The sequence below is a fragment of the Manis pentadactyla genome, chromosome X (assembly GCF_030020395.1).
Source record: "Manis pentadactyla isolate mManPen7 chromosome X, mManPen7.hap1, whole genome shotgun sequence".
Taxonomy (NCBI): Eukaryota; Metazoa; Chordata; class Mammalia; order Pholidota; family Manidae; genus Manis; species Manis pentadactyla.
Genome location: NC_080038.1, coordinates 130115902 through 130143161, shown reverse-complemented (window position 1 = coordinate 130143161; position 27260 = coordinate 130115902).

Sequence of the window (27260 nt, the reverse complement as noted above, 5' to 3'; positions counted from 1 at the left end):
AACAAACTATTCATGCTATTTTTTAACTTTCCTTCTTCACTGACTGTTACAGCAGGGAAATATTTCCATATCAGTACATATAGCTCCATCTAATTTTTTAAAAATCACATAGCAATACATATTTTCTCACTTCCTGTATGACTGGACATTGGGGTTGTTTCCACTTTTTTCATTGTTCATTTCATTATGAACAATGCTAATATAAATATCCTCAGACATACATTTTTGCACATCCGTGACAACATTTCCTTAAGATAGATTTCCAGCACTAGAAATGTTGGATCATAAGGTCTAAAAAGTTCTCCTTTAATCTATACGATCAAATTGCCCCTTGAAAATGTTACACCAATTTTTACTTTCAGCAAAAGCGTGCTGGCTTGTGTACATCCTCTTCAATACTATCAAACTTTTCAACCTTCCCTCTTATGGGAGACAAAAAAAAGATATCTTATTTTTTAATAGTCAATATATGTTAAACATCCAGATTTAGGATGAATTAAGAAGCTTGTGTTAACCAGCCTCTATCATTCTTCCATATAACCTGCAAATATCTTCAAAAGGTTCTCAGGGCCATTTCTTGGGGCCTGGCATGCTACATGCCCGCTCCGGGAACACACACCAAGGCATATCTGCTATATGTTATTTTGCAGCATTTGTATATAGGAAATACAGATAGATATGGATAATAGGTGTGATTCAGGTTGTGCGCTAGCCTGATCTAAGGAAATAGCTGAATAGCTGAATCGCCCATCAAGACACAGATGAAGCGAAACTTTATCAGGTTACAAAGACCTGGAGAGTGTAGCGGATCTGTCCTGGGTCTGCCTCTTAGTGTTTGCCTTGTTTCATTCACACCGTGGACAAGTCACATTTTCCAATACTGTGGCTCATGCAGCACAAGCACTTTGCCAGATGACTTAACATTGTTGGGTCAGACCCAAGAATGTATGATGGCATAATTTCCAGTCAGGAGAAGCAACCACTGTAATAAAACCATCTAAGACCAAACATTTAAGGAGTTGTTTCTCTGAACACAATAACCTACAGACCAACTTAGCACACAGCAATCGTAAGTAATATCTGCTTAAGAGAAGTCTAGCAATCACCTGGCTGGTATTAGTGGAAGTGGTTCTTTTCCAGGCTCACTGGAGTATTCCACTTCCACATGCTTCTTTGCTGTTGGAAGGGGCCATGTGATCCGTTCTGGCCAATGAATTGTGAGATGAAGTGATGTATGTCATGACTTTAATTGCCTCTGTGAGACCCTCCACTTTCTCTTCCCCTCCTGTAATGATTGTGGAAGCACATGTAGAGATGCAGGTGCAACAAAACCATAGAAGCTGGGATTGCTGGGTCACCACATGGAAGAAAGCTGCTCAGAGTGTCCCCTGGACTTGCAATGGACTTTGTAAAAGCAAGATACTAAATTCTGTTGCTGTCAGCCACGGAGATTTTGGCGTTGTTTCTTACCACGGCATGATTAATGCAGCTTCCCTTGGCCAGAATGAATCTGTTAAATGGCCTAGCAGATGAGAAGGCAGAATGGTCAACTAAGGATCGATTCCTGAGAGCTCCCTACATGCCCAGGAGAGTGCTAGCTGCATGCACAATGCAAAAACATCTGAAAAATACTCAAACTCTCTCTGCGTCTGTTCTCTGCTTTGATTCTCTGCTCCCCAAATGGGAAGAGCTCAACGCTTCCTCTCATGTGCCCTCAGAACATGTTCACCTCCAGCTGTGAGCCCTTCAGCCAGGCTGAACCACTGGCAGTTCTGCAAGCAGGTCAGGATCTCTCTCCAGGCCTTTGTCTCTTTCTATTGGCAATGTCACGTCCACTCTCCAGCTCCTTGCCTGGCTGGCTCTTACTCATCCTCTTGTCTCAGGATTATGACACCACGTCTTGAATCCTTCTCTGCCCCCCCACCCCAAGTCCTGGTTAGGCATCTCTCCTCTGGGCTCTGGCAGCTCCCTGAGCCTCCTCCGTCCCAGCACTTACCATGTTGCAGTACAATTGCCTTTTCAGCTGTTTGTCACCTCTACCAGAGGCTGGGGACTGTCTTGCTCACTTTTGGGATCTAGCGATCATCAAGATCCTCTCACAGAGGAGGCCTACAATACATTTTTGAATGAAATGAATATGGTATCTTGTTGTAATATGACAATCTGTGAATTAATGAGCTTCCTGGGTTCATGGGGTGCTGATGAGACAGGCTTGACCAGAGAAGAAGAGGCACGTTAGGAATTGTGGGAAATAAGGGTGGATGGGGGCTGGGATGAGGCCTGATGGGGGACAGTCTTGATAGACTAACAGATAAATTTAGACTTTCTGCCATTGGAAATCCGGCCCAGAGGAGTGAGTGTCATGTGTGATGTTTAAGGACCATTACTCTGGTATCCGGTGTGTGAGATGGACGTAATGTGAGAGTCACTGTAGTTAGTCAGGCTCGCTAGTGATCACTCAGGCAGGAGAAAATGAGAGCCTGGGCTAGAGTGGAGGGCATGGGACTGGAGACAACATTGTAAATCATTAGCAACAAGAGCCTAGGAAAATCACCACACAATACCTTTTGTGATCATTGCAGTCTGTTTTTCAAATCCAGTTAAAATCAAGTTAAAATGCACGTCAAGATAGTTTTAAATGGCAAAGGACTCACAGAGCAGGACTGAGGGTGGCTGGTGGAGTGGCTGGCAGCAAAGCTTGTCCTTCACTTTGCAGTCTCACCTTATGAGCCTCAGGTAATTTTTGTTTTTCTATGTCAGGGACTTATTCCCTCTCCCAGCGTACCCCTTACACAAGTTCCAACAGGTGGGGCTCTCGACACCATCTCCCCAGTCAGCATTACAGTAGGAATGAGTCTACTGACAACACAGGTTTTGTGTGTGTGTGTGTGTGTGTGTGTGTGTGTGTGTAACAGCAGTTGTACAGCAAAAGCATCTAGAAATGCAAACCTGTTATAAGTGGGGTCCTTCATTTGATAGGTATCTTGAGCTAAATTGTTACTTAGTACACACACACACACACACACACACACACACACACACACTCACACACACGCACACATGTACCCTAAATAAGAAGAGTGGATGAACTGAATGAGTTAGCCCAAATCAGGGAACTTTGTAGAAATTGAAGAATTCTGGTTTCTCAGTATAAATTAATGATAGGGAGTCCAAGAGCAATGACATTCAAAACAAACTAAGAAGAGGAATCCAGAATGGACATACAAACATTAACAGGAATATAAAACAGCAAGGCAATTAACAGGTAGACATGGCTTTCTCACTTGCCATTATATGGAACTCATTAGGGAGCGGCATTATGAGAACAGACGTCAGCTAGCCAGACCTGGACCAGCCCCCTCTCTAGCTGTGTGCACTTTACCTTCTATGTGCCTGAGTTTCCTCAGATGTCAATGGGGTAATAATAATACTCATTCCATAGGTTTTGGATGAAGATTGAGGTCATAGACACAAACAGGCTGATATATGACGGTGCTCAATACATAATAGCCATTGTTCTTTAAATGCAAATGTAAGGTTGTATGTGCCTTATTAGCCATCATATTTTCTCAGCTGGCCAGATGGCTGACCATCCCAGTGGGGGTCAGAGGGAACGATTAAAGCCAGAAGCCAGAGAGGAGAAGCGTTTCTACCAAGGTGTGGATGACCAAGAGCCTTCATCACAGTGACCTATGTCTGGAGCATGTTTATAATAATTGATTGGTACTGGCTGACTGTCTATAATAACCGAGTGGACTTTGAAAAAACTATCCATATGCTACAGCTACTCTGGACGTGAATGTGAAATGACGTTCAAAGGTCTTTTCTCTCTCAATCATCCATCTTCTTGTCCTAATTCATGGCTTGGAATACCTGAGAGGCTGCCATTCAAAGGGTCATTCAGTTTTACTCTAGTGTAGTTTTAAGAGTGTGGACTCTGCAAACCAGACTGACTAGACTCAGATATTGGAGGTACTGTGTGACAACATGTTGACTTAGGCAATTTATTTAGCCTCTCTGTGCCTTGATTTCCTCATCTCTACAATGGCTGCAATAGTAGTACCTCCCTCATAGGATTGTTGTGAGAATTAAATGAGAGAATCCCTATGCTGCTTTGTATTATTATCTTTTTAGGTACATGTACTCTCTCCCCAACTAGGTTGTAGCACATATCACTGCACACAAGAACTGTGTCCTATTCACCTTTAGAGGCACTGTCCAAAAGACATTTGTTTTTGATGATGAGAGAACCTGAAATAATGTTTTCCCTTAATACACTGATTTTGAAAGACAGATCTCTGCAGCTGACATGAAGTGGATCTTAGTTCATACTTTCTATTTAGACTGAAAGTAGGTCAATGAAATGGGTCATCTGCCACCCTAGCTCTGTAAAACAAAACCGGATAGTTACACAATAATGAGTGCCTCAACTACAGCTTATAACCCAATATATAGCATGAAATTTTGGCCTTGGCATTGAAGAAATTCCACAAGGCAAAAGTGTTTTTAGCAAAATAAAGATTTCTGCTGTGGGTATGGTATGGTACAGGACTTTTAGGTTTGCTTCCTAAAGAAATGTCTTTTTCTGGAGACCATGTAATTGGCTGCTGAGGGAGCCATCCTGATGTGTTGCCTAGTGACAAGGAAGTCACCGTATGGTGAACTACAAGTCTGTTTGCTATTGCAGTTTCACATAAAATGGCTTTGTAGCAATGTTTGGTGAAAGCAATAGAGCGCTCATTTGATCTCAAGACAATTACCTTGACGAGGTTCTACATTCTAAGCCCCTGGTTTTTCCTAGGACCACTAGCAAGATTTGGGCTGAGATAAGAAAGAGTTCAATGGCCCCAGTGAAGCCCCCTAGTTGCTTGCCTTCACCCCCTACAAATCCAGGTTTTTTAGAAATTCCAGGAGAACTGATTATTCTGTACATCCCATCAAGATTTCCTAACTGCTTCAGGGGTCTGGACTCAATTAGAGTCTAGTCTCTAATCAACTCTTACCCTTCAGGCTCTTTGACTCCCTTACTCTCCATATAGCTAGTATCAGTTTTCTAGGGCTGCTGTAACAAGTACTACGAACTGGGGTGGCTTCAAATAACAGAAATTTATTATCTCACAGTTATGGAGGCTAGAAGTCTGGAATTAAGAGGGTCATCGTCCCTCTGAAACCTCCAAATGATTCCTTTCTTGCCTCTTACTAGTTTTGGGTAGGTTGCCAGCAATCTTCAGTGTCCCTTGGATTGTAAGTGCATCCCTCTAATCCTCTGTCTTCACATGGCATTCTTTCTGTGTCTTCATACTGTCTTCCCTCTATGTGTGTCTGTCTCTGTGTCCAAATTTCCCCATATTTTAGTGACACATAAAGTCATATGGGATTAAAGCCCATACTAATGACCTTGTTTTAACTGGATTACCTCTATAAAGCCTCTGTGTCAAAGTAAGGTCACATTCTGAGGTGCTGGAGATTAGGATTTACCCTTACCGTTTTTTGGAGGGGACACAATTCAACCCTTAACATACCTATATGTTATTGTTTTGGTTTGGTTTTTTGAATCTCACCAGATTTCAGTCCTCTAGCCCTTCCATGTTCTCCAAGTCAATTAGCCACTTTTTTTCAGGGGAGGGGGAACCTTACATTTCATTAGATTTTATTAGGGAAATAATTTTTAATCACAGGTAAAGGTTTTTGGCACTACAAGAGTTCCCCTGGGATGTATGGTGAGAGTATTTGTGTAGCTGTCTGGCAGTAAAGGTAATTTAGGGCCACCTATACTACATGTAGTCCCCAGAATTATTAGTGAAAAAGGCTATCAATCCAGCACTTTCATAAAAGATTTATTTTCAAGTGATGGTAGAGCTGAGGCAAATTTTACTAGAATTTTCCTTTTGTATGGTACCACAACAGGAAATTTTAGGAGATTCACAGGATGCACTGGTTTGTATTGGGGTGTGGGACTGAGGCTGACTAATCCTGGTAGAAGTCCTAAGTCTAAGACAGGGCAATCTATAAGCGCTAAAACTGACTTATATTGGAGAAAGGTAACATGGAAATTTTATGGAGGAACTACATGATTACCTTTCTAACTCACACTCAGTTACCTATTTCAAGTGGCCCTCTGCTGGCATAGTAGCTGGGCAACTCTCAAGCCCACAGAAATTCGCACATTAACTGCACAAGGACCAGAGTACATTTTGAGAGCAGTAGGCGGTGGGCCAGAAGAGAGGGCAGAAAGGGATCGCTTAAGTCCTAGGCATGGTAGGTCTTAGAGATCGCAGGCGTGAAACGTGGCCAGGGCCCAGGCTCTGTAGTTTGTTCCCGTCCGATAGATCTGAGACTATCCCAGCAGAAAGAGGGTCCTACACTTAAGGGGCAAGGGTCCCAGAGCTCCACAGCCAGAGATCAAAGGGACTTTCTGGCCAGTGAGACATTTCCAGCAGAAATTCCCGTGCGGACTGTGGGCTGTCGGTTGGAAATCCCCACCCACTCACCTCCCCATCCAAGGCCAGCTGTGTGACTGCGGCAGGGCGCCTTGAACTGGAGAAACCAGTCCCTGGTTTTTCTACGTTTATCCAAATAAGGCAGCCGAAAGGTGAAAAAGGACTAAGGTTGAGCTGCGCACCAGGAGCTCGACAGAACCTCGTTACTCCATGAGAGCGCTTCTTCGCCTCCAATTAGCCACTTTTTGTCTTCAGTTTCTTCCCAATCCAGACTAGACCTGCTGCACATCAGTAAGTGACTCCCTAGCCCCCTTATAGTTTCATTCCACTACTCCAGAACTCCAAGCCTGGTCAATCCAACTGCACCTGCCTTCTTACTCTAGGGCTGCAAGAGGAAATCCTACAACTGTGTGGATGGATGCTAGCCCCAACAAATTCGTGGTCTCCAGCCTTAACTCAGTTCTTGATGCCATCCAAAGGTCTTTCTCTGTATCCCAAGCCAGTGATCTCTCTCTCTCTCTCTGTATTAGCCAGTGTTCTCCAAAGAAACAGAACCAATAGGATATCTATCTATCTCTCTATCTATCTATCTATCTATCATCTATCTATACCTAACATAAAGAGGGAGATTTTAAGTAACTGGCTCCCATGAGCAGTCTATTAGTAGAATTCCTTCTTCTTCAGGAGATCTCAATTGCTTGCTTTTAAGGTCTTCAACTGATGAGGCCCATTCAGATTATGAAGGGTAATCTACTTCACTCAAAGTCCACTGATTTAAATGTTAATCTCATCTTAAAAAATACCTCCACAGCAACATCTAGACTAGTGTTTGAACACATATCTGCGAACTGTGACCCAGTCAGGTTGAAACATAAAATTAATCACTACGTTTTTCTATACCCCAGAAGAATTACTTGAAACCTCTACTTTTAACTCTCAGTCACAGTAACAGGACTTTGCTTCCTACTCTTCAGAGAGAAAATGGACACTTTTAGGCAGGAAGCTCTCTGATTTCTACCCTCACACCCCTAAAAGCCCACCCACTGCAGCAGCCATCCTTGCCTCTGCTCTTCTTTTCCCAGAGGAAGAGGGTTTATTGCCTCTGAGCCCAGTCTCTCCATCTGTGCTCTGGGTTTGATTGCCATTGCATTTTCAGGAACTATATGGTGGGAGGAAAAATGTAGCTCCTCAAATATTTGTCAACTCGCTGAATGTATCTTCCCAACCCCTTGCCTCCATTTCCCCTCTTTTACCCTCTATTTTCAATCTCTTCTTCACTCTTTAGTATTGCTCATCAGCACTTCAACTCAAGTCTTTCCCATTAAAACCAGCACCAATATAATCAGCACCCTTGACTCTGTCTCTCCAGAGTATTGTCCTTTCTTCTTCCTTCTGCGTCATGCTTCTCAAAAGAATTGTCTATATCTGGTGCCTCCACATCTTGCTCTCCTGTCCACTCCTCAACTACTGCAATCTGGCTTCTACCCCATCATCGCTCTATTAATTGATACTAGCGGCGCCAAAATTCTGTCTTTTTCTTTCTGGTCATCTCCACAGTACCAGACACTGCAACCACTGTCTTCCCCTCCTGCCCTCAAAATTATCTTTCTGTGACATGACTGCTTATCCAGCCTGGACTGCAAGGTTCAATCCTTCAATTACTTTCTCACTAACATCATTTTCTGGTCCCTCCTTAGCCTTCAGTTTTACCTACTTGGGAGAACCCTATTGTTCATCCGTTACTGAGAGAACTCCTTGTTCCCCATGCTGTTCATTCTGCATTGCTGCAGTAAGAGACACCCCCAACTCGTTCCACTCCAGGTGTGCTCCCAGGGGACCATGCCTGGAAGACACTGGCATTTCCAAGCTGCCCAAATACTGGGGCATAAGAATCACTGGCAGACATCAGAAAGACTAAAATTAAAGTCTGGAAAATTTTCATCCCTCCACCCTCACCTCACAATCCAGCATTACTTGATACCCATTCAGTTGACCTTACCACAAGAACACAGTGATTTGATTTTTCTGTCATTGGCAGCTGAAGGGATCTTGTGCAAATTCATCCTTAGAAGTGGAGTCTGACAAGGGGCAAGCCTAACAATGGTTTTGTTTGTTTGTTTGTTTTGTTTTTTAAAAACATATTTAATGAACCACATACAAACACTGTACACTGGAAAAACACTTCCTTAACAATCGAGACTAAATCTCAGGTCAGACCAAAGGAAGACTGCCCAGAGACACTATCAAGAGGGCTAATATTGCTATCGTGCTACCAAAATAAAGACACAGTTCTGACTACTTGCAAGAAATTTCAACCCAAAAGGTCTCCGTCTTAAATTATGCAAGAAAAATACCTCCCAACATAGCCTGTAAGGGCCAAGAATGGCCTTACCATATGGATCAGCTTCTGAAATACACAGAATATGGGAAATGGAAGACATATGGGGTGAACCACTGTGAAACCAGCTGCTGCCAGCCGGACCCATCCTACTGACCCTGGTGGTGCTTGCCGACTGTGACTCAGCAATAGTTAGCAAAACTGCAGGCAAGTGGAACTGAGCACTCAGACCTCTAGTGTTAAGTTTGACTCAGTGATTTCTTCAATGCCCCATGCGTACCAGACATTTTTCCATCCCAGTATTTACTGGCTTAGGGGTACGGCCAGGGAGTTACAGGCATAGTCATTGGACCTCTTCTGTCTCAATTCTATTCAAATACAGCTGAAGTGGGGGCAACGTTACAAAGCATTAAGTGTACATGCACAATGAACATCTGTACAGTCACGCGCCAGGAACTGTGGTAGAAGTTCCACCTGCACTCTGTGTCGTCCCGATGACCCTCTCATAAGATGGGTACCAGCACTGGTTCTATTTTTGCCCACAAGGAATTCGAGGCCCAGAGAGTCCAAGTAACTTTGCCAAGATCACACTGCTGGCAAGTATCAGAACGAGAATCCAGTCCCTGGTTTTTCTGTCAGCAGAGCCTTTGGGAGCACCTGTAGACATTGACCAAGAATTGACTAAGACAAGGTTAGGTGGATAGCAGTGAAAAGTCCTCTATCTTGAGCTGGAAAATGGGCAAATGTGGTTACATGGCTTCAAAGTGGCAAATTTTTTTTGTAAATCTTGTGCCTAGGAAGGCTAGCGCCTTATGGGGCTTTTAGGTGTTGTTTTGGCTGCTCCTTGTGGCATTCAAAAAGGTTCTACGAGGAAGAAACAAGTTTTGGGTGGTAAAAGTGATCCATCTGAAAGCAGAGAGGGAAGAAAATACAGCATAGAAGCCCTGCCCCCTCCCCACTGCAAGTTGGCTGAGTCAGACAGCTGTGCAAAGTAGACAAAGCCCGATTATCTGCCCTGAGGTGAAGAGAGGGCAATGAAGACAGAGACCCAAGAGGAATCACAGCTTCATCCTCTCAGCATTTCCCAAGCACCTTAGTTTGGACATTCCCTGCCTGGGAAAGATACCAATCATTTCCATGGAGCCTCTCCATCTCAGGCTATTGTTTTGGATTACCTTAAAGCAGAAACTGATCAGGTCATTAAGCTCAGAGCCAGGGGAATGGGCTTAGCAACAAGCATTGATGATAAAAGACAAAACCACCCCATCTGGAGTCTCGTGTTAAGTAACTGTCTGATACAGCCATCAGAATCTACTTGACCAGAAGCAAAAAGATCCCCAACCTTCTAAGTTGATAAAGGGATCGTCCTGCTAGAGAAACTTCTAGCCTCAGCAATAAGAATCTGTGAGTGCTTATCCCACCACGCACCTACCCCACCACCTGGAAGCAGGCTGCCACACCCCAGAGGGAGATTTCTTCCCTGTGCCCTCCTCAGATGTGGCCATGATGAAAATGGGCAAAGTTGATCTTCCCAGAGAGCAGAAGCCAGGAGCAGCTGGAAGGCTTCCCAAGAAACTCCCACCCCCATCAGAGTGGGGAGCCCCCACTCCTTCTCTCCAGAAGAATCCACTTGGATATGTGACAATTTGGGGATCACCAAGGGTGATCGCTCCCCTTCCCCTTTCTAAGTGGATATCTTATTACAGGTGTTCTGTTGTCTTACTCTCATCTTGTATTGGGACTGCTGGGAATGGTTAATGTTACCCTTTAACTGTAGGTCTTTGAATTATGAGAAGCCATATCCAGAAATGAACAAGAGGAAGGACCATCACCAGAGGTACAGCAATTGAAGCTTGATGTAAGACAGGGATGAGACTTTAGGTTGTGTCCTTCAGGAAGGGGTTGAGCACCTTTGGAATAATGCACCTGAGATAGTGGCATTATGTTAGGGAGTATTTTTGTAAGTAAATGACTGGAAAGAAGAGTGTGTATGGATTCTGGGCATCTGGTGAGAGCCAGAGAGGTGGTAAGGGGGTGGGCTTCAGTGAACATCAGTTGTTTCACGTACTTTGATCATCATTTCCCCCACATGCTGGTAATATCAATGACACTATAATGGCAATCTGTGCACAATGAATTTTCAATCATTTGGATCATTTCCTTAGGATAGAGTCTCAAAAATGGGAATTACTAGGTCAGAAGGTATACACAGTTTCATAGCTCTTACTGAATATTTGAAAACTGCTCCCCACAAAGGTTAAAGCAATTGACATTCCCATCAATAATATGGGAGATTGTTGCTATATATTCCTATATCATCTACTACTGGTGAAGCAATGCTCCATGAGTACATCCTTCAGCTTTGAGGCATAGGTGAGCCTCTGTGGTGATTCTCTACATAAATTGACTAAGAATGTTTTCAAAGGTTTTTCTGATCCATTTGATAAAGCTGCACCCCCAAACAGGATCTTGCCCATTTCCCTCTAATCGTTTCTGCTGCCTCCATCAGAGGGATTAATGTATTTATTTCTCTTAAGCCAGTGATTTTTCTGGTGCAGCTCTGAACATCATTCCACTTTCAACACATCCAAACACTTTGGGACTGCAAGTGGGACATCAAAACCTACTTTACCATGGCATGAGGCACCTCACGGTCCAAAGAAGATGCACTACATAGGCAATGAGTTTAGTCACACCTAACTTGGCTCAAATGAGCTGCTGAGTCAAGCTTTTCTCGGTTTGGAAACACAGGTTTTAGAACTGAAACTCTTAAGTGATGCATGCTTGTGGGTGTCATTGGACTCAGAGTCTGCAGAGAAGGAAATTAAATCTCAAAAGGTTAAGAGTCAGTTAGCCGGGGACGGAGATTTCTGGACTTGTGATGCCACTCAGCTCTCCTTATATATTATGCTGCCTCATTTCAGCCTGTTTCACACTAGGCTGGGCAGCTTTTCTCCCTCAGCCCTGGCCCTTGGTCCTATCTTGGCTGAGCTCCAGGGACCATTCTCCTGAATCCAACTAGAAACTGGCTCTAAGATGTTTTCTAACATGCAGTTACTCACCGCCTGGTCCTCAAATCCAGAAACATCCAGCTTCCCTCTCCTATAGGCTCCACAGCCTGGTTAAGACTGGGGTCACTCTCAAAGCTGGGACAGATGCTTCCCCCGAAGGTCATTTCAGGGCAGGTGTTTGGAAGCACCTTCTGCCTTGTCATGTCTTCCTGCCTGCAGCTCTTCCCTCAGGGCTTCCATCCTCTGCCCGGGTATGGTGTCACGGAAGCTGCAGGTACAGGGATAACCCCAGACTCAGAGGTGTCTTTGAAGACTCTTGAGAAATGTTGGGGTGAAGGGATATCTTTCATCAGTCTGTTACTTCCTAGTCTCAATCCAGGAAACCCTGAGACCAGTGGATCTTGTACTTCTTTTGGCTACAAGCCACCTTAGGAAACTGATGAAAGCAAGGGACATTCTCAAATTCACATTGGCATAAAATTATACCTGCAGTGTCAAAACCAACAAAGAGAATCTGAATCTCATCCACGGCCAACAGGTAATTGTGGGAGATTTGATCACAGTGGTTATTTTCTGGTCTTAAGCAGAGATACTTTCCAATAATTGTGGGGAGAATTTGAACCCTGCAGGTTACTTCCTTGCCTCAAAGAAAACATGCCTGATTGTGTCTGCAGTGGAAAGTGGCAGTTTTCTCACGGCAGGTTTTTTTCCTAGGTTCATTCACACAGATGGCATCCTAAATAATTGTGGGGACATTATCATAGCAACCGGCTACCTGAAGTCTTCCTGCTAATGTACCTCTTGGGCACAGGATGCGTTATTCTGCACTGTCATAAATAGTTTCAGGTTCCAGATTCAGCTATAACATTAGGAACAAAAATCTGCTTGTGATAGCTTGTGGTTAGCTGCTAAGATTATAGCTGAGTTTACTCACACTTATTTTGGCAAAGAGGAGTAAAGCAAGCTGGCCAAATAAACCGCTATACCATAGTCTTTCCCTGCTTACTGTGCTTATATCCCTGAAAAGCATCATGGTAAGTGAATTTATACTTGAGAAACTTAGAGCCTTATACGGAAAAGAGAGTCAGGAACCAAAGGTCAAATTGTGAGTCTATAAAAACTCTCAGAAGTGTTTTTTGACTTTCACTAAAATGCAACATTAAAGATAGCACATCAAATAAAAAGAATATCAATGTTTTATATAGGTCTTAAATGAGAAATAGTCGTAAGTAGTTCTAAATTTTCCATCTACCGTTTCTTAATCATTAGAGCATTTCCAGAAACTATCTCATCCTCTGTTTTATCTTTATTAGTATTATTTATTTTAAAAGTAACACTCGTAACAATTTTATTGTCTAGAAGTGCGATAAAGTAAAAAGCAAAAGTTCTCTCAAATCTCACTCCTCACTCAGATAATCACTATTAATGGAGGCACATTTGGGCTGCTTGCATTTTGGCTTTTTCTTTTTTGAGCTTCACTTTTCAGATTGATGGTTTTCATATGTACTGTGATTGCAAGGCTGCTAGATTTTAAGGCTCCCTTGATGACAGGGAGAAAGGAATGGGAATAGTCGAAGTTAAAAAGCCACAAACCCCAGTTGTTCTTACTATTCTTACTGAGATCCAGAAGTTTTTCTTGAGTGAAAGCTCCTCAGATTGTTGCAAGGCTTTGGTTAATTGCCAAAGTTCTGAATTCTTGGACTTTAACAATTTCTGCCAGCATTTTTTGTTGTTTTTTTGGAGAAGCAGGTCCTCACCCTGCTATTCCGGACTTCCCACCACTATTAAACCCTTTTGTTATTTCTCTCTTTAAAATAAAAATGGGGCCACTTGCTCAGGAACTGTGAACAGCGTCTAGGAGCTGACAGGGACCCCCAGCTGACAGCCAGCAAGAATGTCCTAAAACCACAAGGAAAGGAATTCTGGTAACAAGCAATGAGCTGGGAGTAGGATCCTAAGCCTCATATGAAAACTGCAGCCTGGCTTAGGCCCAGGACAGAGGACCCAGCTAACCTGTGTGCAGACTCTGTACCCTTGTCTTCCCCTGCCAAGACCCCAGTTCAGAACCAACACCCTTAATCCAGGACACTTAAAGGCCTTTCAAATAATGGAATTAGTTTTCACAAATATCTCCTAGGATCCATGGAAACCAGAAGTCTTTCATTCTTTGTAGTTTGGGGTATGTGGCCAATTGGTGAGGAAACAGTTTTTTTTTCAGAGTAGTGCTTATTATACCCCCGCCCCAGGACACTAGTAGCCCCACATAATTTACAGAGGCCTGGAGAAATTACTGTAGTTACAGAGCCATTGTTCCTCAGCTTCTCCCAGAAGCTGTGAAGATTTCAGAAGCCCCTTCCATGCCATTCTAATAACCTGACACGGACCTCAAGGAACACAAACAACTCTAAGCAGTACACGTCCCCAGCCACAATCCACTTCGGGCCCTGGACTCTAGAAGGAACACTTGAGATATCCTGGGACTTATCTCAAATTCTTGAAGCCTCAATGGACAGATGAAGGCTTCCTCTGCTATTCAGCAGCGAGGGGTGGCCAGTAATAACCCACACAAGCTCATCTCACCAGCATAAGGACCATTGCCTTCTTTCCCAGCAGAGCAATTCATCTTGCATTCATGGATACTGTACATGAGACAGCCCCCATTCTGGACACGAAAGGTATAGAAAGAACTCTGTGAACATTCAAGTCTTGCCAGCCTTCTTTCTTGCTTCCACGGTTGGAGATGTGCATGGGCCTGAGCTTTGGGAATGTTCATAGCAGTTCTTTAACATAAATCAATCATCTCCAGCAAATCATGTCCAAAAAAGCTTCAAGTGATTTCACAATGTTAGGTGCTCCTCCCTGACCCATTCCCACATCCCATTCATGCTCTCCTTGGTGGGTTCTGAGAGTCCCAAGGCAAAACTATCATGACTCAGACATTTTGATTTCATAGAACGAAGCCCAGGAGGAGGGAAGGTCTGAGATTTGTTTTCTTTACTCCTTACCCCATCCACTTGTAGACTTCCATTTCACATGCATGTGGGAGTTCAATTAAATATATAATGCAGCCTGCTGCTGGCAACAGGGCACCTGGATTTTACAGAGGTAGCCGTTCTTGCAGTTCTGGGTCAGGACAGACCACAACCACCATGTCACCCTACCACATGTTTCCCTCAGGCTGGTGTGGCCCAAGACAAGGGCTATAGCCAGCATTCCCAACCTCGTGGGTGTGGTTCTGGGATCAGGAATCTAAGAAACTAAGGCTTTCCAGTTAAGTGAATACTGGTGTATCCATTATATTTTTAAATGGCCTTTAGAAGGAACAGGGCTGAAATGTTTGTTGTTTGTGGCAGGTGCCCTGCCTGACAGCTTTTTCAGAAGTAAAAGCAATTGGTGATCACATGGCCAAAGAGGTAGACAGCAGTCCCCACCTTGCTTATCCCCATCTTTGCCAGAAACTAGAATGTCAGCCTTGAACTCCAACCAGCCTGGGGACTTCCTGATATCAAATGCTTATCCTCTTAGACTTTTTCCTGGAGACTGCCAGACTCATCAAAGAGAGTTTCCAGCAAGGGCTGTGTTGGGAATGGGTTGGGAAGGGGGAATAGCAGGGACAAATTTTGACCCCATTTCTGGAGGAACTTGGTGTCAGGTAAGGAAGTAACTCATGGATTTAGATGGAAGGACATGAGACAGGGGCTTGTAATGGGGACCAGGCCTACCTAAGGCTGGGGCTTGGTCCCAGAAACCAAGCAGGGGCCTAGCCTGCAGGATCAGAGGGGGATCTGTCACAGGGTGCAATTGACAAGGAGAGTGCAGAAATGCCTGGGCTGAAAGGCACCCTGGCTGCTGACCTTGGCTCTCCTACCCACTAGTTGTATGGCATTGTGCACTTGACTGTGAGCTTTCCTTTTTGTTCATTTGTAAAGTACAGACATTTGCTTGTTGACCTCTGGAGCCCCAAACTACCAAAAAGCCATGCTTCTCAAACTCTAATGTGCCCTTGAATTACCGGGGCATCTGGTTTAAGTTCAAGTCCTGATCCAGTAGGCCTGGGATGGGGGCCTCAGAGCCTCAAGCTTCCAGGTGATGCTGATGCTTCTGGTCCCTGGACCACACTTTGAGTAGCAAGTAAGCATGAGGCCTGCAGAGTGGCTCAAGGGCTCTCTCTGCTGGTGTAGATGGAAGGCCGGAGGAGGGACTCTAGTCACCAGCCCCTCCCCAGCTTCAGCCAGAGCACCTGGCCTTTGATTTGTTTTACATATTAGGATTTTGTCTAAAATTTTATTTGAAAATAAAAGGAGTGCTTGTGTTTATTTTTTAAAAGAGCTTGAAAACCAATGCAGTACAGCCCTTTTGAGGGGATATTTTAATCTCTCTTTATTATGGAAATTTTCAAACATATCCCAAATTCAAAAGAGAAGCATAACAAACTCCCATTTACTCACTACTACCACTACCCAGCTTCAACAAATGCCACCATTTTGTCAATGTCATTTTATATCCAACTGATAGGAACTTACAAAACCAGGGCACAGGGCAGCCCCAGTTCTGGTGTCTGCTGGCAGGCTCTGTCGAATGAGAAAACCTCTGTGATGGCCTATTTATTTATGCTTTAATGAGACTGAGTTTGAACAAGTTGAACGACAACTTCTGAAGGACCGATCTCCAGAATTGAACAGCCACTATGTTCAACAAAAAGGCAAACATCGAGCCCTCAGCATGCAGCATCCAACACATTTGCCATGTTTGACCAGCCACGTGTTCACGATTTCAAGCTCTTCAGCATGATTGTTCAGAACAGAGGTGATTTCATTGACACCAATAATTTGCATAATATGCCTGCTTCTCTAGGAAAGAATCCAGCTGATGCATATACCTCAATGCCATGATGAATGAGGCCCCAGGGCCCATAAATTTCACCTCGGTCCTCACGATGTTTGGTGAGAACTTAAATGGCCCAGATCCAGAAAATGTCAACAGAAATGCTTTTGCTTGCTTTGATGAAAAAGCAACAGGCACCATTCAGGAAGATTATTTGACAGAGCTGCTGACAGTGAGAGATGGGTTTACAGACAAGGAAGTACATGAGCTGTACAGAGATTATTGATAACAAGGGAAATTTCAACTATACTGAGGTCACACTTATCCTTAAATATGGAGCAATAGGCAACCATCATTCATGGAAAGAATTTTAGATAAAAACTTCTGATTGCTGTCTTACTCTCTATTTTATTTCCCAGACATTTATTCCACCCTCATGGAACCCTTTGAATGTGACTTAGTTTTATAACTTTGCCTTTAAAAAATGTATTTATTCCAGATCTTTCTGCCACTTAGCACTTGTATAATGAGACTGGAAAGGGAGGTGAGTTTGTAAATTATATTGAAAAAGAGATTGTGACTAAAAATCAACAAATCTGAAAGTCCAGGAAAATGTGTCCGCATTTCTGGTTTCATTGGATTTTTTTCATTTTTATGTGATAAAAATGATACTTTGAAATATTGTCCTGCCTCAAGTGGAATTTATGGCAAGTTAAACAAATAGTCTTTATCTCAGGTTTTCAGCTTCACATAATTCAGATTTAATTGTAAAATTGTTTTTTTTCACATATATGGGACAGTAACCTTCAAAACTCTAAGTATACTTTGACATTATTATGCAGTGAAAACTATTTATGCCTTTGGTTTTTTTCCATGCTTCTGCTAAATCAGATGTTTAAACTTTGAATGATAAATCCAGCATGTATCTGAGAAAACCTTAAGCATTTTGTTGATATAAGATTCTAAGAACAAACAATACTGTGCATAAGGATATAGATTACATACATCCAATGTTAATTGAATTCTCCCAACACTCTTCTGACATAGATTTTTATTAGCCTTGTATTTTAAATGGGGGGCCTGAGTTCTGAGGAGCTGAGTAATTCATCAGAGTCACTATAAGTGAGTGAGGGTTGTAATTCTACTCTAGGGCACCTAACTCCAGAGCTTATAATGATGGAACTACCATGCTGTCTCTAGGGAAGCCCCGAATGCCTAAGAGTCAAGGCATTTCCAATACAATATAATTCGGTAGTCACTACTGAAATCTAAAATAGCTGGGATAATTGATTATTTGAATTGAGTTTCAGAAAATTCTATTCCAGGAAAAAAAAATAGGAGACCAAAGATTATAAGCAACACTATTGTACGTTTGAAGGCAGTTCATGTAGTGTAGACCATAAGGAAGGACTGAAAAACATACTGACAGGGTGCTATGAGCATTATTTAAAATCCTCAAGGCGAAGGAAGTTGAGAAATAGAAAAGAAAAATTTTAAAAGAAAACTCCATTAAGAAAAGTTTAACAATGTTGTTCAACATCTACTGCTGTCCTAAAAGTGTTGTGTTGGTCTTTTATCTGTTTAAAATCAATGCATTTACATATTGCCTAATATTTGTGCTTTACAGCTTGCTCTAGGAGGCAAATCTCTGTGCACCTGAAGTCACTTAATTTTTGTGGCTGCCTTTTTCATCATCTTTCCACTTGTGTGGTCTAGTATAGTTCATAAGAGCTTTGGCATTTGTTATCCAATCCTCCAAGCCCACAAAGTAAAGTGGGGCTTAAGTAGAGCTCAAGTTTAGAACAGCCCCAGCACTTTCCAAGATGCCTCAAGTACAAGAATCCATATCTGGTTCCCTTTTCTGCTTACAAGCTTAAAGTCATCATGAAGTGTCACGAAACCGGCTGGAGAATCACTGTATGTTTAAGAAAAGGGGGAAAAGACAGTGGAATTGCCTTGATCATCATTAAACCACTATTTATCAGTCACCTGTTACGTGCCAGACTGTGGTCTAAGTGTTGGGACTAACTGGGAGCAGGACAGCAAGGACACTTCCCTCCTGGGGTTCACATTCTCTAGTGAGAGAAAAGAAAGGCCACTCTGAGATGTCCTTGAAGCTGAGGTCTGAACGACAAGAAGGAGGTCCCATAAGATGATCAGGGCAAGGCTTTCCATTGAAAAGAGACGGCCCCTCCCTAGGCACATGGGGCAGGATCACTGGGAGAGCAAACGAGAACAACACCAGGATGGTATTTGCTGCGTAGTCTCCGTGCAGAATCATGGAGCTTCAGGCATGGAAGAAATGTGCTTTATGCTCTTAAAAACTCAGCCCTGCTGCTGTATATAGAATGGAGGGGCAGGAGTAGAAGCAGGAAGGCTTCCAGTTAGGAGGTTTTCGCCATCATGCAGGAAAGATATGAGAACAGCCTGCACTTGGGAAATGGTTGAGGAAAGAGCTATAAATTGCCTCTCGTTCAACCTGGTTCCTCCCCTCCAACTATGCCTTGTTACCATCTTTCTGGCTTAACTTTAATTGCGTTTATTCTATTGCTGTGCTTAAAGCCAGATTTGAAAGATGGGGGTGTGGGGAGAAGCTTTCAAGATGAAAAACAAAAAACTTAGTTGTTTCTTGAATGCTTTATGTTTTGAGCCACACTGCTTCAGCTGTATCATCTGTAAGAACATCGCGGAATCCAGTACTACAAGGTGCCTAGGCCAGGCCCTTGTTCCACCTCCAATAATATTAGAGATGACAATGAAACCAAATCAAACCAAATGAAAAGCAGCAACAAGGAAACATAAAGATTACCTTTGGACTTGGAAATGCTGGGATTCAAAATGCTTTCCACTGCAAACAGGCCCGGCTCCAGAGCCTCATGGGCTGGGCTGAACGGACAAGTGGGGAATAAGAGGGCCTGGTCTGAAGAGTTGTTAAGAAGCAGGGACCAGAAACTGCCCAAAGCATTTACAGGTCCCACTTCTCCCTGGCATGAGAAAAGGTGAATTCACAGGAAGAAGCAGGGGCAGGAATGTGGCTGGGCTCATGTGCTTCAGCTCTCCTCCCAGGGGCACTGGCAAAGAGAGACATCACCAAAGGCTTGATCCTGCGGCTGTGGGAGGCCAAGGGTTCAGGCATACTAGGACTTGGGAAGTTTCCAGCAAAGCTGGGAGCAAACAGGGTAAGGCTGCAAGCTTCAAGGAGGCTCACTGCAGATTTAAGCCGTAGTACAAGCATCGAAGTCATAGACTGCCTATCTTTTCCAAAGCTGGAAAAATGTTGATGGATAGAGCTTCCTCTTTTAATGTTTTCCTTTTCTCCTTTTTCATGTCTGCTACCCCCTCTGTGCAGCTGAGCACTAGCAGATGAGAAATAGATGCGCAAGGTGCAGACAAGGCAGAAGGAAGGAGGAGTTTCCTCAGGCAGATGTGCTGTGGCGGTGCTCCTGCTGTGCAGGATGCTGCGGTGGCTGCTACCTGTGGAGCCCTTCCCGGTGGCCTTTCATCCCCACCACAGCCTGCATGTGCCCATTTTACCTGTGGTGAAGCTGGGCTCAGAGAGGCTGACCAGTATTCCCACAGTCCTTGTTACTTGATATTGCTGCTGCATCTAACAACAAAGTCAGTGCCCTTGACACTGATATAGCTGCCTTTTGACGTCACTGAAACTGAACAGCTCCTATGATGAATAAAATAGCTAACAGAGACTAGTCCTCATGTACTAACAGGCTTTCACACAGCAGGCACCATGCTCTGTGTTTATGGCTTCATATGCATGATTTCACCAATTCCTCAGAGAACCTCTGAATTACAAATCTTTTTACAGATGAAAAAGTGAAGCTCAGACAGTGAGGGACCTGGCCAGTCACCCCACTCATAACCTGAAGAGCCAGGGTTCAAACCTAGCTGCTGTTCCTGCCCAAGCCTGCTAGAACCGCATTGCTTCTAGGTTAAAGAAGGAACTGCCCATCTCCCAATATTAACGGTGTTCTGACAAGGCCCTGGTGACTTAAGGGGACACCCTGCTCCGTGGCTGTATCTGCAAATCACTGTTGTGGTGCGCATAGAAATAAGAAGTACATAATCAGCTCATAGGTTCTTATTTGCTTAAGGTCTTGCACCTCGTATAACTGGAAAACCTATGTATCTCAAATTCATGCCTTACTCATTTACTGAAAGTTTGTTCAGCTGAGTGAAATTCTTCTCCCTCTGGCCTTGGTCTGGTCTGTGTTAATGGAGCTGCGCCATCTAATGGCAACAACCTTGGACTACATCAGAGAGCTTCGGAGGTGTTTGCTAGTGAAACAGCGACATCTACTGACGATATTCTTGAACTACATCAGAGAGCCCTTGGGTGGTGGTAAGGCCTTTCAGCGAGAGGCACAGTCACCAGTGCACAAGAGGTTTGGGGGCACAGGAAGGGAGTGGGGGGAGTGGGTGTCAACATGAAGCTGCAGAGCCCCTGCTTTAGCCATTTCACTGTGATTACCAGGGTGATATGGTCTGGCTTTGTATTAAATTTGACATCGGGGAAAAGTGTTCCTGGCAGTGCAAACTTGAACAGTTGTAACTCTCAGGTGGCATACGTTATGGTTTTGTCTCTTACACGTACGTCATAATTTTGAGATAATTTTTGTATGATGTGAGGTAAGAGTCCAGTTTTGTTTTTAAGGAGATGCTTCTCCATTGCTTCCAGTACTATTTGTTGAAAATATAATCCTTTCTCTATTGGTCTGCCTCGATACCTCTGTGAAAAGTCCATTGTCCATACGGTTGTGAGTCTATTCTGAACTCTCCTCTCTGTTCCATTTGTCTCTATGTTTATACAGTACTACACTGCCTGGTTTATTGTCATTCTATATTAAGTCTTGAAACTACATAGTGTGAGTCCTGCAACTTTGTACTTTTTCAGAAGTGTTTGGCTGTCCTAACACCTTTTGCATTTCCATACAAATGTTGGAATCTCCTTGCCAGCTTCTTTGAAAAGTCCTGTTGTGACTTTATTGGGGATGTATTGAATCTATAGATGAATTTGGTAGAGTTGACATCTACCAACATTGAGTCGTGAGCATGGTATGTCTGTGAACATGGTATACCTGTTCATTTAATTATGTATGTATTCTTTAGTTTCTTTTGTAGCTTTCAGTGGACAGGTCTTGCATATCTTGTGTCAAATTTATTCCTAAGTATGTAACATTTCTACAAAGATGTATAAATGGCAAATAAATAAATGAAAAGATGCTCAACATCATTAGCCATTGGGGAAACACAAACTAAAATTAAAATGAAATACTACTTCATACCCATGAAAATAGCCATAATTTTTAACAAGGAAAATAAGTTTTGCAGAGGATGTGGAAAAATTAGAACCATCATACATTACTAGTGGGAATGCAAAATGGTGCAGCCTCTAAGTAAAAGTTTGGTGGTTCCTCAGTGAGTGAGTAATACATAAAACTACCATGTGATCAGTAATTCCACTCCTAGATATGAACCCCCAAAACTGAAATCAGGTGTTCAAACAAAACTTGTACATGAATGTTCATAGTAGCCACAGCCAAAAGGTAGAGACACACAAATGTCCATTAACATATGAATGGATGAACAAAACATGGTATGGCCATACACGGTATATTATTCAACCAGGAAAAAGAATGAAGGACTAGTACATGAAACAGGGTGGATGAACCTCCAAAACACTATGCTAAGTTGAAGAAACCAGACATAAGAGGTCACATATCATATGATTCTACTTTTATGAAAAATTCAGAACAAGCATATACACACAGACAGAAAGCATATTTGTGTCTGCCAAGGGATCGGGTAGGGCAGAAATGGCAAGTGACTGCTTAAGGGGTATGGCGTTTCCATTTGGGTAATGAACGTGTTCTGGTACTAGATAGTGCTGATGCTCCCACAACGTACTTCATGCCACTGAACTGGATACTTTAAAATTTTTTAAATGATAAATGTTATGTTATATGTGTTATGCCACAATACAAAAAATCAATTGATCGTAAATGTAAGGATTCGTTTATAGTCTCTCAATCTGTCTCGTTATTTACACTTATCTTTACACCAGTACTACTCTGCCTTAATTATTGTGGCTTTTTAATAAGTTTTGAAATATGTTTGGTAAGTCCTTCAGTTTTTTCTTTTTCAAAATGTTTTCGCTATAGAAGGTAATACATTGTAGGGCCATCTTGTCCATGTTTACAGAAGAGTGTTCAGTCTACAGATATTTGGGGGAAGATTGCCATCTTGACAGTATTGAGTTTTCCAATCCATGAAATGTCTCTACTTATTTAAAGAAACATTTCTTTGAATCTTCCCAGCAATGTTTTGTAATTTTTAGTGTGTGGGTCTTGTACATATTTTATCTGATTTATCCTTAAGTGCTTTATTCTTTTTAAAGCTATTGTGAATCAAGTTATTTACTTAATTTCATTTTTGGAATTTTTGTTGCTAGTATATAGGCATACAATTGATATTTTAATATTGATCTTGTGCCCCGTGGCCTTGCTAAATTTGTTCATGTGCCTACTAGCTTTTTTTAAATGTATTAAAGTATCATTGATATCCAGTCCTATGATAGATTCTCATAAACACCACAGTGGTTTGCACATTCACCGATATTATCAAGTCCTCACCCCCTCTATTGAGGTCACTGCCTATCAGCGTAGTAAGATGCCATAGGGTCATTAATTGTCTTCTCCGTGCTGTACTGCTTTTCCCGTGACCTACTCATATTGTGATTGTGAATTATACTGCCCCTTAATCCCCTTCTCCCTCCCCTTTGGTAACCACTAGTCCCTTCTTGGTGTCTATGAGTCTACTGCCATTTTGTTCCTTCTGTTTTGCTTTGTTTTAATACCACAAATAAGTGAAATTATATGGTATTTGTCTTTCTCTGCCTGGCTTATTCACTGAACATAATACCCTCTAGATCCTTCCATGTTGTTGTAAATGGCAGTATTTCTTTTATTTTTATGGCTGAATAATATTCCATTGTGTATAAGTACCACAATTTCTTTATCTATTATCTACTGACACTTGTTGCTTCCATAACTTCAGAGGCCTAGTAGCTTTTTTATCTGTGCATTTCTTGGAATTTTCTCCATACAGAATCATCTGTGAATAAAGACAGATTTATTTTCTCCTTTCCAATCAGAATGGTTTTATTTTGGTGGGTCGGGGGTTATTCCACTGGCTAGAACCTTCAGTACAATGTTGAATACAAGTGGCAAAAGTGGGCATCCTGCATTGTTGCTGGTATTAGGAAAACCATTCACTCTTGCACCATTAAGTGTTATGTACACTGTGAGTTTGTGTAGACACTTTTTATTGGGTTGAGGAAATTCCCTTCTCTTCCAAAGCTGTTGAGTTTTGTTTTTGTTTTTTTTACCATGAATGGGTGTTGGATTTTGTCAAATCTGTTTCCTGCATCTACTACAATGCTCATGTTTCCCCCCTTGTTCTATTAATATGGGATATAACATTCATTCATTTTTGGATGTTAAACAGACTTTGCATTCCTGGGATAAATCCCTCTTGGTCGTTGTATTTATCTCTAGAGTTTTTGAACCAGACCTTGCCTAGTCTCTCCACTTTCAGTTCACAGAGGCAGAAAAAATGAATTCCGTGTTGTGGGTGTGGAGCCGCCAGCCTCTTAAAGGACTGCAGCCATTCTCAACAAGCCACCCCTTCCATACCAGGCTCCCAGCCTTCCAGGGACCTCACAGAGCAGCCCCTTGAGCCCCGAAGCACAGAGTGCCTGGACTCCACCCCATTTTGCTAGGGCCCCCACATTTGCATCCCCATCAGTGATGGGAGGAGTCAGAATGTCCCTGCCTTTAGTGGCCACAGGAGCTGTCCGCTGCACCCCATTCCCTGCAAGAGGTGAATTCATGAGCGAGCTGGGGTGGAGGCAGAGTCTCTTGTGGGGCACAAAGGCTGAGGAATTGAAGCAAGAGGCCTGTGCCCTGAGAGGTCTCTGTGCCCCGAGGGCATCCGCGAGGCAGCAACTGTTAAAGTGGCAGGACTCCTGTGGCACACTTCCAGGTGACGACAAGGACAGACCCATGCTCAGGCATCTAACCTGGTCTGTGGCTTCTTCTGGAGAAGGACGACTCCGTGGAGGGAGGTTGGCCTGAATAGCTCGGGGGCAGGAGGGGCCCGTCAGGGACTCTCCCAATCACTTTGTCCCCAGAGGAGCACCCCCGACCCCGGCTCCTGGCTGCAGGGGTGGCTCATTCTTGTGTGCACTGGGGAGTGTCCCCAGGTCCCCGAGGGCTACGCCTGCTTCCACGTAAGCCCCAAACTTCCCTGTCTGTCCAAAGTGGCAAAGGTGGCAGCAGAGAAGGCTGTGGGTGCTCCCCTCCCCTGCATTCCCCAGAGGCTCGGGCAGCAGATTCCTCCCCATATTTCCAGCACAGTGCAGCTCCCTGACTTGAGGGTGCACTTGCCTGCGGCTTCACACCTTGAGCCATAGATCCCATCCATAAGAGGGCAGGGGCTTCCTTTAACTTCTTACTTTTTGCATCGTGAAAATGGGTCCCGAAGATACTGGCGATTTTACTTTGGACTATGTACCCATTGGGAATAAGTGCCCTATCAGTTAGGCATGGTTTTCTACTTTTATTAGACAGCAGTGCTTAGAAATGACACTGAAACGAAATTCTTTTATTTTTCCATTGCCAAAGGTGGATTCTGTGATGGCAGAGGCCTGGTGTGGCCCTTAACTGACCCTCAGAAGCAGCAGGGCCAGCAGGTTAATGGGCTTGATTTAAACTTACAGTTGAGTCCCCTTTCCCTGCCTGTTCTGTTTCTACTCTCTACACCATTTATCACCTCCCATCTCCTGCCCAGTTTGCTAAGCAGTTAGATTTATTCTTTACCTCTGTCTCTTTTTCCCCCTGCCAGAAGGTATACTCCACAAGGACAGGCCATTTTTGGTCTGTTTTCCCACTAATGCATCCCCAAGCACTTAGAAGAGTGTCCGGCACATACCGACCACACATTAAATATGAAATTCCATGAACGAGTGATCTGGTCAGCAATGATCTTTAGTTGTGGTTAATTCCTCACTCATTCTCTAGGAATAAAATTGTCACATAACCCAGGAAGACCTCAGCTTGTTTTTTTATCCCAAACATCTCCAGATCTGGTGCCCGTGAGCCTCAAAGAGGTTAGAGAACTACTTTGTTGGCGAGATGCAGCCCAACTCCAGACATGAATGATGGGGCCAAACCTGCGCCCCAGGAAAGGAAGGCAAGTTGCTCTCCCAAGGCATGATGGCACGGAAATTACCGCAGTTTTTCTCGGTGGGCAGTGCTAGGATATGTGTAAGTCTAAATGTGTGTGCTCACACATACATACAGACTTCTTGCACATATATATATATATATCTCTCTATGTCGATGATATTTACCTATCTGTGTGTATGTATGATGAAATAGTATCCCCCCAAAGCTCATGCCCACTGAGAACCGCAGAATGTGACTTTATTTGGAAGCAGCCTTTGAGTTTGTGAGTAGTTAAGGATTGAGATGAGATCATACCAGGTTAGCACGGTATGGGCTGTAAGTCCAATAACTGGTGTCATTATAAGAAGAGGAGAGAGCAGAGAAAGAAGCCATGTGAGGACAGAGGCAGAGATTGGCCTTATGCAGCTATAAGCTAAGGACTCCCAAGTGCCACTGAGAAGCTAGGAAGAGTCAAGGAAGGATTCTTCCCTAGAGCAAGCAGAGGGAGCATGACCCTGCTGACACCTTGATTTCCGACTTCTGGCCTCCAGACATGTAAGAGGATAAATTTCTGTTGGTGGAAGCCACCCAGTTTGTGACCTTGCCTTACAGCAGGGCTTGAAAACGAATACAACCCCCGAAATAGTCAAGCCACCACGTCCAGTTCCAGTGCGAGACTCCAGAGTCCTCTCTCGCCTTACCCTGGCCATCCCTGCGCCTCCCTTCTCCAGCAGTGAGAAACCTGGCTCTCGCTATACTCCTTGGCCTGTATGCAGCCAATCCCCGGGCGCTGCCCTGCTGCTGCCAGACTCCTGCGAGAGTCCTGAGCCCCCACTCACCCGCCTGTACCTCCTGCTCCGGCACTGACCTCACACAGCCCCAGGCCCCCCGGGGACAGGCCTGTCTACCCCGGAAAAATGGTAACTGGACTATGTTATAATGGGAAACCATTATACCATCAAAAGACACCAGTGAGTGAGTAAGACCACTGGCCAGGGACGGGAGAAGGTATTTGTACTACATTTTAGCAGTATTGAGAGAAGGTGAAGAGATGTAAATAAACACTGTGACCCAACCATTAACTCCCAGGGTGCGTCATACAAATGGAACCTTTATTTTCTATGGTCATAGGACATGAGTCTCCAAGAAAATCGAAATGAAATCAAAGCGAAAACAGAATGAACCTCCTTTATTAATGAATGGGCATTATAACCAAAAATCAACAGAAGGTTATCAACAGTGTCCAACTCTTGGCACAGAGAGGAAATACCATGAAAATGGCAATAACAAACAACTGCAAAGTCAGAGGCAAGAACATTGGATAACACTTGTGGACTGTGACCAAATCCAGACTTAAAATTCACAGCCATCCATTCTTTCACCATTTTAAAGAACAAAGAAAGAA